Source organism: Haliaeetus leucocephalus, unplaced genomic scaffold, assembly GCF_000737465.1.
Source record: "Haliaeetus leucocephalus isolate CR32 unplaced genomic scaffold, Haliaeetus_leucocephalus-4.0 Scaffold906, whole genome shotgun sequence".
NCBI lineage: Eukaryota > Metazoa > Chordata > Aves > Accipitriformes > Accipitridae > Haliaeetus > Haliaeetus leucocephalus.
Window position 1 is genome coordinate 3,431,950 of NW_010973342.1, and position 14,501 is coordinate 3,446,450.

Sequence of the window (14,501 nt, forward strand, 5' to 3'; positions counted from 1 at the left end):
TGGAGGTTCTCAGCCCTCCAAAGACCAAAAAGGGAGGAGGAAGAAAAGCAGTATTAAGTTGGAGAGATCAACAGAAAAGGAGCCCCATATTCCTAGTGACGCATCTTTGAATTTCTCTGAAGACTTGATGAGGCGTTCTGCCCTCCCTTGCTTGATTCATATGAAAACATAACTCTTGTAAACAGAACATGTCACCTCCATTACTGAATGGTTGCTGAAAGCTCTAAGTTTTACTTTAGTGTAATGCATTTAATGGTATCTCAGGCATCTTTTGGCATTTCTGTGTAAGAGAATAAATCACTGCCTTGTGTCTTGGGTCCCATAGGACACTACTCTGTGCCCAAAGGGTACCACATACTTTGCTGTGTTGTAACATTAGGTATGCAGTGAAACACTCACAGGAAAAATAGTGTTTCAGGAAACAGGTTATTGAACATGCACAGAGTCCAGTAAGGGCCAAATTCTTTCCCACAGCTCTGGACTTTGATTTCTTTCCTGCTTCAGCAATGAAGAAAAGGGTTTGAAGACCTCAGACAGTCTGAGAATACCAAACTGTGAGAAAGCTTTAGATGTGACCTCGTCTGTCCTTGAAACAGGACGAGCGAAATGCAAACCGTGTGTCAAATTCTTTATGGTTGGTAGCAGATGGTGACACATAAAAGGCAAAGGTGTTCAGCCCAATATTTTAGGGTCACTTTAGAGCAACCATTATAAATTGTAATGTTCTGACTCAAAATAGCATAAGAAAACTTGTTCCTGTACAGTATCAGCTGGTTATGGAGAAAACAGAAAAGAGTTTTTGCATCCACATTTTTCAGCTTCTCTTTAATTTTCTCATCTCCTATGAACAGTTGTTCTAGTCATCCATATATGACCTTTAAATGCCTCAAAATATATCTTCCTTATATAATTCTTTCAAGAAAAAAATCAGGGCCACAGACAGGCAGAACAAACCTTGTCAGTCTTAACTGACCATTTCCTCCTGAATAAAGCAGCAAACTGCCAAGACTGAAGCTCTCCTCTTGTAGAAGGTCAACCCCTTTATGTACATATATGAGGATTTTGGCTGAACCTTGTGAAACTATTCAGGCGAATGTTCACTGGGTCAAGCATTTAATTTGCAAATGCAGTAAATTCTCGCAGTGCATGAGGCAAAGAACTAGTAGTTCTAAGATAAAATATTTCATCTGAGGGTCAGCAAGGAGCCTCTTTTATAGGAATGCCACAATCACATTCCTTATCTTGCAAAAGAGAGGGAAGCCTCAGGATGACCGGGGAAATGTTAAGGTTCCCAGGCTGTGATAATACTCCGAAAAGAAAGCTTTTGAATAAGATTCACTGCACAACAAGCGAGACTCGACTAGCTGGAAAGAGAGCACGGTTGTGTGATGTGGCAAAAAATCATTTCTGGTCAAGTCTTGCTAGGGCAAGATTACTCCTTGTTAATGAAACATAGAGGAAAGCCACTGATTGAAAGACACAAACATTTACAAGTGTGGTTGACACTGATCTTTGATAGGAATTTGGCAGCTGCTGCTGATCTCTGAAATGGTCTCTCAACGCTCTGAAAACCCCTTAAATTCATGTGCCCTGCCCATCGTAAAGGTATCCTAAACTGTCAAGGTTTGGAATTTCTCAGTAAGCAATCTTTAAGGTACCCTTTAGAGTCTTGGTACAGAAAGTGGTGGTAATGGTGGCATCCAGATGCACAATAAGTTTTGAAAAGTTAGGCCATTCATTTTCTTGTGAATACATGTAGTATGATTCACAGATTTGTATACTCTTTTAAAGAGCCTGTAACTCATTCCATTAATCAATAGTGTCATCACCTTCACAGGAGCAGTGACTATTGCACTTGTAGATTACATCTGACTCTCCCTGATGTTCTTAAGGGGTCTTTCTGAAAATATGTGGTCAGAGCTTCAATGAAAAACTTTCTGACCACATTTTATAACGATAATGACCAACACAGCCATTCTGGATTATAGCTGCAAATAACAATTTAACCAGAGAATTTTATCCAATGGAAAAATCAATAAAGTTTACAATGAGTGCATGTCTTAATAGCCACAAGACAGCTGCTAATATTGTCATTAAAGACATTCTGGCCTTTATTAATTTATGTTTTTCCTCTTAAAGAAAAATCTATGTGAGCAATAATCATAAGGGAACACCTCTACATTCATTTGCTTTTCAAATGTGCCTAAATTATTTAGTTTGCCTAATGAATTTGTCTTGTACTAAGATCTTAGCTATTGGTCCTTGCCTTGCAGCCCTACCTGGCATTGCTGTCGGTGGTAGTGTTGACTGAGCAAGAACCAAGTGTTTGGGGATAACATTAATGGGAAAATTCGAGAAGTGAACAACCCATCTAAATCTATGTGTTGATTAAAAACACACTAAAGTGACAGAAAGCTATCTACGTGTTTAATCATGAAGAGTTATTTCTAATGTCTCAAAATGTGTGCGTATCAGAGAACTTTAATGTCTGAGGCTTCTACCCTGGTTAGGGCTTTACATATGCAATTCCTATGAAAACAGGAGGAAAGCAGAACAGCTCAGTCCCCCTGGGATCCTCACTCTCTGCCCACACTGTGAATGATACATCCCATTGAAACAAATATCAGTGCCATCCCAAAAGTTCAAAGGGAATCTACTTAGTCTCTCTATAGTTTTTATTAGATGATACTATAGCCTAAATATCTGCATTTTCTCAAGTGCAGTGTCAGGACAGCAGATCAACTGAAAAGTCTAGAGCTGACCATTACTGCAGGAAAGGGATGGTCAATTTGGAGCATCATAGTGTGTGTATCCATCCATCTTACTTGCTACAACCCTGTCCTGCTTCAGTGCAGGTCTTCCACCATGGTCTCAGAAAGACTCTCAGAGTAGCACTTGTTTCAAAGTGCAGAATCAATGAAGTGCCACTTCACAAACTCAGCTGAAGGAATAAGGGCTAATGCCTTCCTTGTTATAATTTAATATTCTTCTTATGAGAAACTCCAGTAATATTTGTGAGATACTCCTTCAGCTTGACAATATTTTGAGTCATTACGGACTCAGAAGGACCTTGACCTAAGGTATTGAGCTGGCAGCTAGGAGACTGATGCCTGAGCACGTTTTTGCGAGTGACCTCCTGTGTGATTCTGGGTGAATCAGTTCTGTGGACCTGTTTTTTCTCCTCACCTCTTTAACACGAGGCACTGCCTGTCTCCCCTCTGCTATCTAGTTTAACAGATTTTTATCCTGTGGATACGTGGGGGCTATTGTCATAAGCATGTCTAATCATGTAGGGATGAGAAGACAGCATTTTTCCAAGACTGATTTTATTTCTCACTCCTTTAAAAGGAAATCACATAAAGAGGAATTTAGGGAACATACAACTGTCCAAACACTATGAGAAAATTTAGAATAAACGGGCCTTCATTGTCATTAAAATTTCCTGAAACTTTTTCCTGTGTGAGTGTATATTGGCAAGTCCATTTGATTTCAGTGGAGCTAAAATGATGTGTGTCTTTGGAAGACCTGTATCCTAAACTACGACTGAGTTTGCCTGATGCATCAGATAGATAGGCAAACTTCATTCCTAGAGTCTGCTGAAATTTGTACAGAAGGATGCACCACAGAAATATTAAGGTATATTAGCTATATTATGTTTAGATTGACTCACACATCAAATGTTTTTGAACTATAAAATTGCTCAAATTACACTTAATAGAAATCATAGTCCTAATACGTATTAAATAATATTGCATTTGAAAATCACATTTCTAAAAATGTAATGTGAAACTATTTCATTAACAAAGCAATGAGTATTAATGATGTGATATTTCATAACTGCTGTAAATTTGCCACATCATCAGTGCATCTACTACAGAAAGATGTTCTGGCACAGCCACTCAAGATTATTTGGTGCAGGCAGCGGAGTATTCCTTATTCAGAAAAGATTATATATACTGCAGAGTCATAGGCCTCCCACAACAAACATTGTCCTCTTCTGATAAGTAATAAGAAATATTAAACCCAAGAAGAAGACTGCAAATCAGGACCAAGTGATGAGGTGTGAGGACACTGGCCACTTCAGAAGGAAGTGGTGATCCCCGTGCTCACCACTCCAGGGACCCCACTGCGTTACTTCTCAGCGTTATCAGGAAGCAAGTAAGAGCGAGTGAGTTGCTGGGCAATGACGTTCTCAGGTGAGGTTTCTCCTGCTGCTCTATGTCATGTTCTTTACAAACTAGTTCTAAAATTTGGTATTTCTGCTGTGGTTTTTGCCCAATAAAACTCAAAAACAGGCCCATGAGTGTTTCAACATAGTCCAAGCTTTGGATCGTCTTGAAAATTTTGCCGATGTTATCCCTCATCTCACTGGCCTCAGCGTGAGCAGAACCACGTCCACATTTTCCATGGGAATGAAGGGTTTGGAAAAAGAACTGAAGTCAAAACAATTCCCAAGAGAAATCATTCTGATCAATTCTTCCTTGCATAGCAGGACAGATTTACCATGTACCCAACAGGGGAGGGATGGGTTGTGCTTTTTCCTTATCCACAGCCCAGCTGCATGCAGCCCTGGTACCACATACGTTCTGGAGGTGATTTATCTGAACAGGAGGCTGGCAAAACCAAAACCACATCAGACAGACAAACAAAGCCAGGGAAATTATTGTACCTCAGAAAAACTATTTGGCATAGATTCCTCAGTTGTACAGAAACAGACTCTTTTCCCTCTAGATTTAAAAATAATTGTCAGTTTGCCAGCCCAAGTGTTTATGATATGTTTAATAGGAGTTGAATGAAAACTTAAGTGTGGAAAGAACATACCTCTCCATAAAAGGGTATCTGCAAAGCCAGCACAGGGTACTGATTATGACACAAAACTATCAAACTCTGAGAATGATATGCAGTGATACAAGAAAGAGGATATTCCTAGATGCAAAATCCACCTTATTCTTCATACACTCTACAGAGTACCCCAACACAAGCAGGACGTTGAATAATTTAAACCAAATATATGTTCTCTAATCAACAGTAATGTGTTTCTATTGGCCTATGTTGTTGGAAGTTATGAATACAAAAATTTTCATGGAAGATCATGGGCTTTAAGACACATTTAATTTATTTGCAAAACAACATAATGTTACCTTATGAACGGCATTTGTATTGATTCCCTGTCTTGGCTGGGGGCTGGAAGAACAAGAAGGACATTCTGATGGTGATTATTCATTTTATCAGCTCTAAACAACTCTGCTTTATTAGGGGACAGAGACAGCTTATTCTAAAGAGCTCGGAGAGGAGCAGTTCTTCCTTCAGCACAAACTTCCTGCTCAAATTAATTCAGGCCAATTTGCAGCTTCGAAAGGCACCTGCTGAAAGGAAGGCTTAGTAGGGCTGGAATGAATGAGCCCAGGCCAATACCTGCCAGGTGGCCTGTAACCAGATTAGTTGAAATCAAATTCTTAAATAAGCAGAACTGTAGCCTAAACAGCTATCTCTGTGTAGTTGTTTTTTTCTGAGGCACTGATGGGGCAAGAATGGCTTTTCTTAGCTATTTCCTTTGCCACAGACACCACTTTGAGAACTACTACTGTGAACTCCAGATATCAACAGACTCAGTACTGAAACACCTAACCAGGTATTTTGGGGATCAGAGAGAAAGCTTGATTTTGTGCCTTTAATCTGTCCTCAGCATTGGATGTAGACTTATATCACGCTTTCTGTGTATTTTCCTTCCCTACGTGATGAAACAAGATTGTTCAGTTGTGTGGTGATGGGAAGGGTAGCAGTCCGCCCGCAGGCACATGCAGATTACAATGTGGATTATGTGTGTCAACTTTCTGGGAAGGATGTTGGAAACATTCACAGGATTTTGGCCAAAATCTGCCTCTGAGCATAAAATGACTTCCTCAATCTCCTGTATCTCTCAGTGGAACAACCCATGGTCCTGAATTTTTAGCACACTTGGGTAGAAGATCCATTAACAGAGCTGGAATTTTTGCCATGGAAGACTGTGACACTAATACTGTGGTTATCCAAACCCTCCTGTGAATATCTCCCCAAAACCCCGCACTGTAGGGCCACAAACAAAACACCACTTGCAGCATATACGTACCAAGTATAATCCTCCACAAGAAATGACTTGTTAAATTTCATCGTGCTATAGGAAAAATGCTGGAGATGGCAGATAAGAAACTTTGCCACTTCAACTCTGCTGTCAATACTCTAAAACTCCTGAGCGAGCACTGGGAAGAAAACAAGTTGTCATAATGTTGCCTGAAGCAGGAGGTCCCAGTCATTGAATTTCTATTTACAGCATGGCTGTGTGTCTCCTGGAAGAGCAGGAGGCTGCATACAAGTGTTAGGCATGGATCAAACACAAGAGGCAGATATTGCCCTGATACCTATTTGCTGGAAGCTGAGAGCCTGCTTGATTGCTAGTCAGAGCTGCTAATTTTTTTCTTTGTACCACGAGGAGCTGGTTAAGCATCATTTTGCCAGAAATTATGCTGTTATTTTTAAATAAAGAATTAGAACAAACATAGTTCCCATTGAGGCATAGAAGACATTTATTTTGGTCTCAAAGACTCCACTATTTAATTAATTTTTTGAATACATTCAGGAAAAAAAAGAGACAATTTGCCTCACTAGAAAGGCAAGGAAGTACAATACTTATGGATAAAGTTATGAGAGAGAAATAAAGAGTAACATTCTCAAAAGGCTCATTATTTATAATTTTTTAATTGATGGAAGATGGAGTTTTTCTAAGAAAATTCAATTGTTTTGCACCATAAGAAGCAGAAGGCCTTTTAAAAGACCTCATTATGCTCAGCAATGATTAGAGGGGAGATTTTCTTGTGAATAAAGTATTTCCATTTTTAAGTTTCCTGCTCTAAACTGTATTGAAAACTCCAAAGAGTTTTTCTAGGTTGCCGGGTGAGCTCAGAGAAGCCGTAAGCCACAGAGCTGGCTGGTCAGGGAGCTTCTCAAGAGCTGGCCAGGAGTGAAAGAGGTGCTGCCATTTCCTATGATCTACGACACCAACCAGCCAGCCCACACATTTCTAGGCGTTTTGGGAAAATGAGTAACTAACCAAGGCAATGAACAAAAAACCTCACCGTCTCCAAAAGTCTTTGCTTCTCCAGAGTACTCAAGATGCTGGCCTGGAGCATTTTTGTTCCCATATGGCCTTGTGGGCTGGGGATCCAAAGTGGAAGAGCAAGATTTCAGGCAGGTTTCCACCACAAAATAGCCAGCTTTCCATCAAAAGACGTCGTAGAATTGACCTATCCACCCAGAATGTTTGGATTTCCAACAAAACATTGTGATACCACAGACACACCACGTGCACTTTCAGTTGCCCCAAACTCCCAAAACAAGGTGCTGGAGCCAAGCCCTGGGGAGCTGCCAGGGAGAGCTCTGAAGGCAAAGCCAGCCGTCGTGTCCAGAACCCAACCACATTCTTTGACTCCCAGCTATCGCTTAGGCTTGAGACTTAGCCATTGACTTTCCCAACTCACATAAATCTGATGAGTTGTAACTCTTATACGCCCAAATGTTGGCTGCCAGTGAGATTTGGACAACCTATTTCTGACATCATCATTTAAAAAGTCACCCTACATGCCTTAACTAGTCCCATCCTGTTAATTGCCACATAACCAGAAATTGAACCCAGATCTCCTAAGGCACAAATACCCTACTTCCTACAGTTGCATTTGTAGTTTTTGGCATAATATTTTTATAACGGGATTTTCTCCGTGAATACAATAGTTTTCCTTGAATCCCCAACCCCACCCCCTGAAAAAGCAAATTAAAACTTGGAGGCCATTATAAATATAGTGGCCAAACCCAAAGTTATGAAGATATCAAGTGGCCCACAAACTAGAGAAATATGTTTTCAAAGCTGCTGTATATGTTTTCAGAATTCTTTGAAAAAATACTGCTGGGTGAATAATTTATAATAATGAAAGTGTGTGACAAATATTGCTTCTTTTACTGTTTGGATAATTTTGTTGAATATATAAGGGGTTTTTTTCCATGTGTTCATTTGGTCCTTGGACTTAGTTCACACAGCTTTTTTTTCAATTTTCATTTACCTCATTCATACCTGAAATTTCAGCTGTGTTGTTGAATTGTTGGTAAGAGTCATTTTTTATGTTCCCTGATAGACTGAGCAAAAATTTCAGTCTTTTTTTTTTTGGTATGATACCACAGAAGAGAAATTTGTTTCTGTTTTCCATCTTCATTCTTTAATATTTTTTAGTCACATTATTGTACGAGTTCAGCATTCATTTTAGCAAAACACAGAAAAATGTATGGGGTAAAGCAAATTCACATAAAAGTTTATTTACAGACTTTTTTTCCTCCTTGCTCTTTAATCAACTTCTTAAAAAGGAAATTATATTAGATTACTGTTTAATGAAGGATTATATTTTACCATGGGCTAACTTTTTCCACAGTAACATAAAGAAAGCCGAGGAAAATGACACAGCCTGTGAACGATTGCCATATTTTAAGCCTGAGGCAGCTTCTTTGCAGCAGTGGACTAAGGCTTAGGAACCAGTACAAAATTCAAAGCTCCAAGTGAAACATGAACTAGAGTGTAAGTTGTTCTCAGCACACATCTCCGTATGCCTTGATGGTGAAATTTGAAGTATATTCTCAGTGGCTGCTCTTACTGATTTAAAAATTCAAAAGCCTCACTGCATTGTGCATGTCACTTTTTACCACAAGAGTCACATTATAGTTACTATAATTGCTCTCTGGAAGCCAGATATAAGCCTGTGTTTAAAGGAACACATTTTTATGAAACTTTAATAAAGGCATTGTTACAGATTGTTCTACCAAACTAAGTAACTCAGCCTGATGTCTTTTTCTTAAAGGAAGCTCTGTTGGAATGATGCTTTCTAGCTTCTCTTCAAGGCGAATCAAATTTTCAGCACAACAGTCTGGAAGCCTTCCACAAAAAAAGTGGAAGCTTTTCCATGTGCAACCACTAGCATGGGCAAAAGGGGCAGTTACAAGTCGGGTGTCTGGCACCTACCTGATGCTCACGTGAAGGTGGCTGGATCTTCAGCTGGTGGGAATGAGCACACCATTAATACCTTATGCTGGGAGATCCTCTCACTTTTGCTGACTGAGGGATTTGACCCATTAATTGAAGGATAATTGGAAGACCGTTTGAAAGGTCTCTTGGGTACCCAAGCCAGAATGATGGGAATGTGTCAATATTCTGAATTTCTTTTTCTTTGCAATTGCTCTTCAAGGAAAAAGTCCTTAATTTCTAAATTCAAGTTCAAAGTGGCTGGAAAACATCTGGCATGAGGGTAGATCCTGTGTCATGGGTGGAAGAGAGACTGCATTGGCATGGAGATGATGGGTAGCCAAGACCTCCCATGGGGACGCACAAGGCTGTGGCAACATCAGTGGTTTGTCCTGGCAGTTTCAGGCCCAGTTCAATGGTGTTTCCCAATGGAGACTGGACACTACTCAAAAGTACTTTTCTTCTCTTGCCAGTGAGCCATTCCCAACATTTCCCCTCAGCACAGTCTGCTGATGTGTTGTATCTGACTGGCTGGCTGCCAGGTGAAGATCTTTGGGGTGCAGTTTATAGGGCTAAGAAGGTTGATCAAAATTGCTCTAGTCCCCAAAACCAACAAATTTTGATAGGAATCTAAGCCACTTTGGTGGAAGAAGGCTGTTTATTAAGTTTACCTGTATTTACTTCATTCATACCCAAACAATCCACAGCACTGGGCTGTGTCACAGTGGTGTTTTATGCAGTCACCTCTGCCCAGACAATGAAAACTCTGTGTAGCAATAAAACTATTTTGTGGAAATAGTAGTAGCTGCAGTCACCTGAGGATTTTCACAGTGGCCTGAGCTTTGAAACTAATTCTTTTTGACTAATAAAACTGAAAAGTGTTACTACTCTGAAAAGTACTTATTAACTGTATGAAGCCTTTTATTTTGTCAGATGGTATGATTTTTAAAGGCGGGTAGATATATAAAATATACCTAATCCCAAGAGCGTATTTTTTTTCTAGAGCTTAATACCCAGCAACAAGGGAAGCAGGAAAAGTAAGAATTGCAAATAGAATGTGAAATATGAACTAAATGTCTTTGGTGCAGAGTTAATTATATTATTAATTACAATCAAACACTATGATACTTTTCTACCCCTCCCTACTCTCTGATTTCTTTACTGTGCTCACAAGGTACTTCCCAGAAATATTTATTCACCTGTAAGCTATAGAGCAAAGCTACAGAGGTCTAGAGGCAAGCTCTGTGCCTCAGTGAGGCATCTCAGTTAGCACAATCCCTTCTCGCTGCCAACTCTGGCTGTTGAGGAAATGCATTGGCTCCAGTGGTGTGTCTCATGGTCCCCCACACAACTGAAACAGCAGTAAGGATCTGAAAAAGAGGCAAGTAGCTGACAGAGATGAAGTTAAATGAGGGGGTTAAAGAGTGCCCTTTCATGGACTTTGCCAGCTAGCTACACAGGCAAAGGGACATTTGGAAACAGGCACTTTCTAACCAGAAAGTCTAGAAACAGTATATATGTCTAATAGATATATATTTCTATTAGATATATAATATATCTGATAGATATATATAAAATAAACAGCAGGTACATATAATATTTTACATATACGTATAAATGCAGCTCTGTGCTCTAGTTATTTTTTCAGTTGCCTAAGTCTTTTAAGAATAAGAAAGAAAGAAAAAGATAGCACTTTGATGCATCAGAAAACAAAATCAAAACTCTTCCATAACTTCGACACAAAAAATAGCTTCTTTACCTTATACATGATATTTCCAAAATTTTTAGAAGAAAGAAGTTACTCCTCAAACTCTACTGATATATTTAAATCTGAAAAATGAAATGGTGAAGTCATACTCCAGCATGTCCATTGCTCCTGAGAAAGCCCCTACCTCCTGGGCTACACAGAGGGTGTTCCCCAGAGAAGCTCCCAGCATGTGCTGTAGGAATATTTCCAAGAAGGTAGTAGAGTCTTCCTAAAGAATAAGACAGAAGCATATGTATAAAGCAAGGTTGTTTCATTTATCTACACAGAAACACCCATCCAAGGAGATAACCTATTTTTTCCCTTTGCCCTTGTTTGTACGTAGGTTAATTGTTTCTGCTCTTCAGTCTCACTAAGATGCCCTCTGTTCCTCTCCAAACTTCCCACTGCTTTTACCCTCAAACACTTTACTTTTGCCGATCCTGTTAAACAGTCATATCTGTTCTCCCCATTTTCCACCTTTCTATGGGACATGCAACATAAATGGTGAACATAAAATGCAGAGTAAAAAAACTTCCCCCTGAAATCACAAGTATAGCGCTGTTACGATGCATGTAGACCATCGTTCTTGCATGTTACTGTTCTTGCTTGGATTTTGTCTTTTTTAGTTATGCAGAAAATGCTTTGTAAATTAAAATGTCTCTTTTTTTTTATTTGTACAGTGCCAAAAAAAGAGTCTTCAATACTGGTAATTTAAAAAAAAACCAAAAACAAATAACAAAAGAAATGAACAAAAACACCCCCTTTATAAATAATAATGGCAGAACTGATCTGTTCCAACCTAAGATGTGTACCAGGGAAGCTGGAAGGCAATCACCACGGCTCTCTCTGGGATCTCTGTGGCCAGGACTACCCACTGCCTTCAGAGTCAGGGATTGGAAGAGGCATTAAAAGAAAATAAGAAAATTATGATCCCCAGGGGATTCATTCCGAAGCTGGATTGTAGTGGTATGAGCCCAAAGGTTGTTTTCATGAAGACCTCAGGATCACATCTAGAAAAATATCATTACCATTGGCACTACTGGTGTGGTCTCCAAACACCGGGCCGTAAGAGTGGAATTAGAAAATACACAGTGAGAAAATACTGAAATAATATTGATGGTCCCAGCAGCTCTGGGAAAGTGGAAGAAAGATCTCAGTGATCTAGATACTCCCCTGTGCAATCAGGATCACAAGCCAGCCACTGTTGTAAAGTTCCCATTAGCAAAAGAAGAAATGTTCTATTTTGCAGGAGTGCCTTGGTTTGTAGCGATCTTCTGGATCAAGCAAAGTGGTGAGAGCACCAGGCCAGGAACTGGGAGAACTACGGTTGGTCGCTTCTTCAGTCTGAAGAGATTTCCCAGTTTTCTGCCTAGGGGCTTGGCTATTTTAGCTAATTGTGACTTTCCTGATAACTGGGAGGCATGGCTTTGATCTGATTTAGGATCGGGTCCTCAAATACCTTTAAACATGGCTCCCAGATGCCATGGCAAGTAAGAGCACATCAGTATAAATATCTTTGATACACACAGGCTCAGGTAAAACAGATTCATCTGACATGGCATTTCTGAATGATCAAAACTCAGATCTCTTATTTTCCTCACTCATCCTCTCCATTTCATCACATAAGAAATTCCAGGCATAAGACCCCATTTTCCTCCTATGCCTGGTCAAGGCACAGCGCAGTCAGGCTTCTAGTTCTGGACAAAGTCCTCACTGCACATGTGCAATGAAAATAATAACAATAATACAAAGAAAACATCATGTTTAAGAAATGAAAATATCTAAGTTGAGTATGATTTTAATTTGATCTTTTTTTTCTGTGATTTTTAATGTTTTGTTTTTCTAGCTATTCCTCAGATGGACTGTATATTCTTAGTATAGAACTATGGTATATATAAAAAAATAAATTTTCTTTTTATTGCATATTGAAAGAGAGCATAAAGATAATGGAAGCCCTTAGCAAAGCAACGCAATCTGATACACTGCCTCAGCTGAGTAGAACTTACCATTACCTTTCTTATCCACGTTTTATAGTTTTCACTTCATGTCATTTCTTAATAAAATTACCTTCATTCAGTCTCTATTGTCGTATGTACGTCCAGAGACGTGGACATGACATATAATTAATACAGCCTTTCTTCCCTCTTTCTGTTTCAGATTATAGACCTAGATTTTGGACAAGTGCATAAATTTTGTATTATAGCATGAGAAGCAATTAATCCCATTAATAAGCAATAATTCATATAATTCAGATCATGGGCTGTCACTATGAATCACTTCATTAGCCAGCTTTTTACCCTAGGCTAGAAAGCCAGCTTCATTAATTCTGTAGAAGGCTTATTTTCTTCTCTTGAAAACACACAGTCGAACCCATTTAAAGGAATACTCCTCTTAACAACAGATACCATCCAAGAAAAAAATTATTCAGCAGCAAGTCCCCATAAATGTTAAAATTATTTAAAAGATCAAACATTTAGATCACATTTATGTATGGAATGAGTGTCACCAGAAAGGTAGTTGTTATGAATAATTATTTTCTTCATTGTGAAGGATCCCAGTTATAGTCTGGACTTGATAATGAGCATATCATGCTCACATGGAGTTGAATATACTTATTACAAATCATTTTAATGATGTATTAACTTTTAATTAGATCTGCACTTCAAATTAAATATACAGTGAGGTGAATATAACTGGATTGAGAAGGGTAATTTGGGCAGGAGTTCCCTGCATTCATTTTATTTCTTCTGACCTGTGACATTAGCACACACTTTACTGAACACCTTCCTTACCATGTTACATCCTGCTAGTTGCAGTGAAAAGTATCAGGGAGGAATATGGCTTTCAAGTGCTTCCAGGATTATGGTTTTCAATAGTTTCCCTGCATAGGTCTCCAGGCAAGTAAAGGGAATTCTGCAAATCCCGTAAAACACAACTTGAAGAATTCACTGCTGTAACATTTAAGACATGGCCATTATGTCCTCTCCCTAATTCATAATACTAAAGCAAAGTTAGTACAAAGGGGAGAAGAAAAGAATCTTAATCTGCTTCATTGAATTAAGGGAGATGGGTCTGGGAGTCAAATATTATTCTCCATGAGTAAAGATGGCCAGCTTATGAGGTTTGTAAAAACTATTATTCTCCAATGAAAAAGCTAATGAATAAAATACCACATGCTACTACAAAGCCTGAAAATGTGACTGCCCTTAAACTGTTTTTTTGTAAGACATGAACGTAACATTGTCCTTTCCTCTTGTTTGTGCATGTTCTGGTGTCTGCAAATTGTCCATGAACTATGAACAACAAAATAAATAATATGCCAATAAGCCAGAATTACTTTTATGATTGAATGATAATAAAGAACTCTCTCTATATATTTTCTTCACTATTTATAATGGCTTGGATAATGCCCTGCCAGGCATGACACTGAAAGCTTTCCATTATATGTCCTTAATACTCAACTCTTTCATTATTCAGTATGTCTGAATATTCTAATCTGCTCTTGAAGACAAAAAAGAAGTACAACAATATCACAGCCCAGGACAATTATACCACAGTTTTATTAAATTAACTACGGGTTGTAAGTTTACCTTAACAGCCACAAACATTTCCAAATAAAACCAAGATTACTCCTTGCTTGATTTTTTCCAGATGAAAGCTTTGTGGATTTTATTTTCAAAGGAAATTATTATTTTCATGTTGCTATATACTGACGAA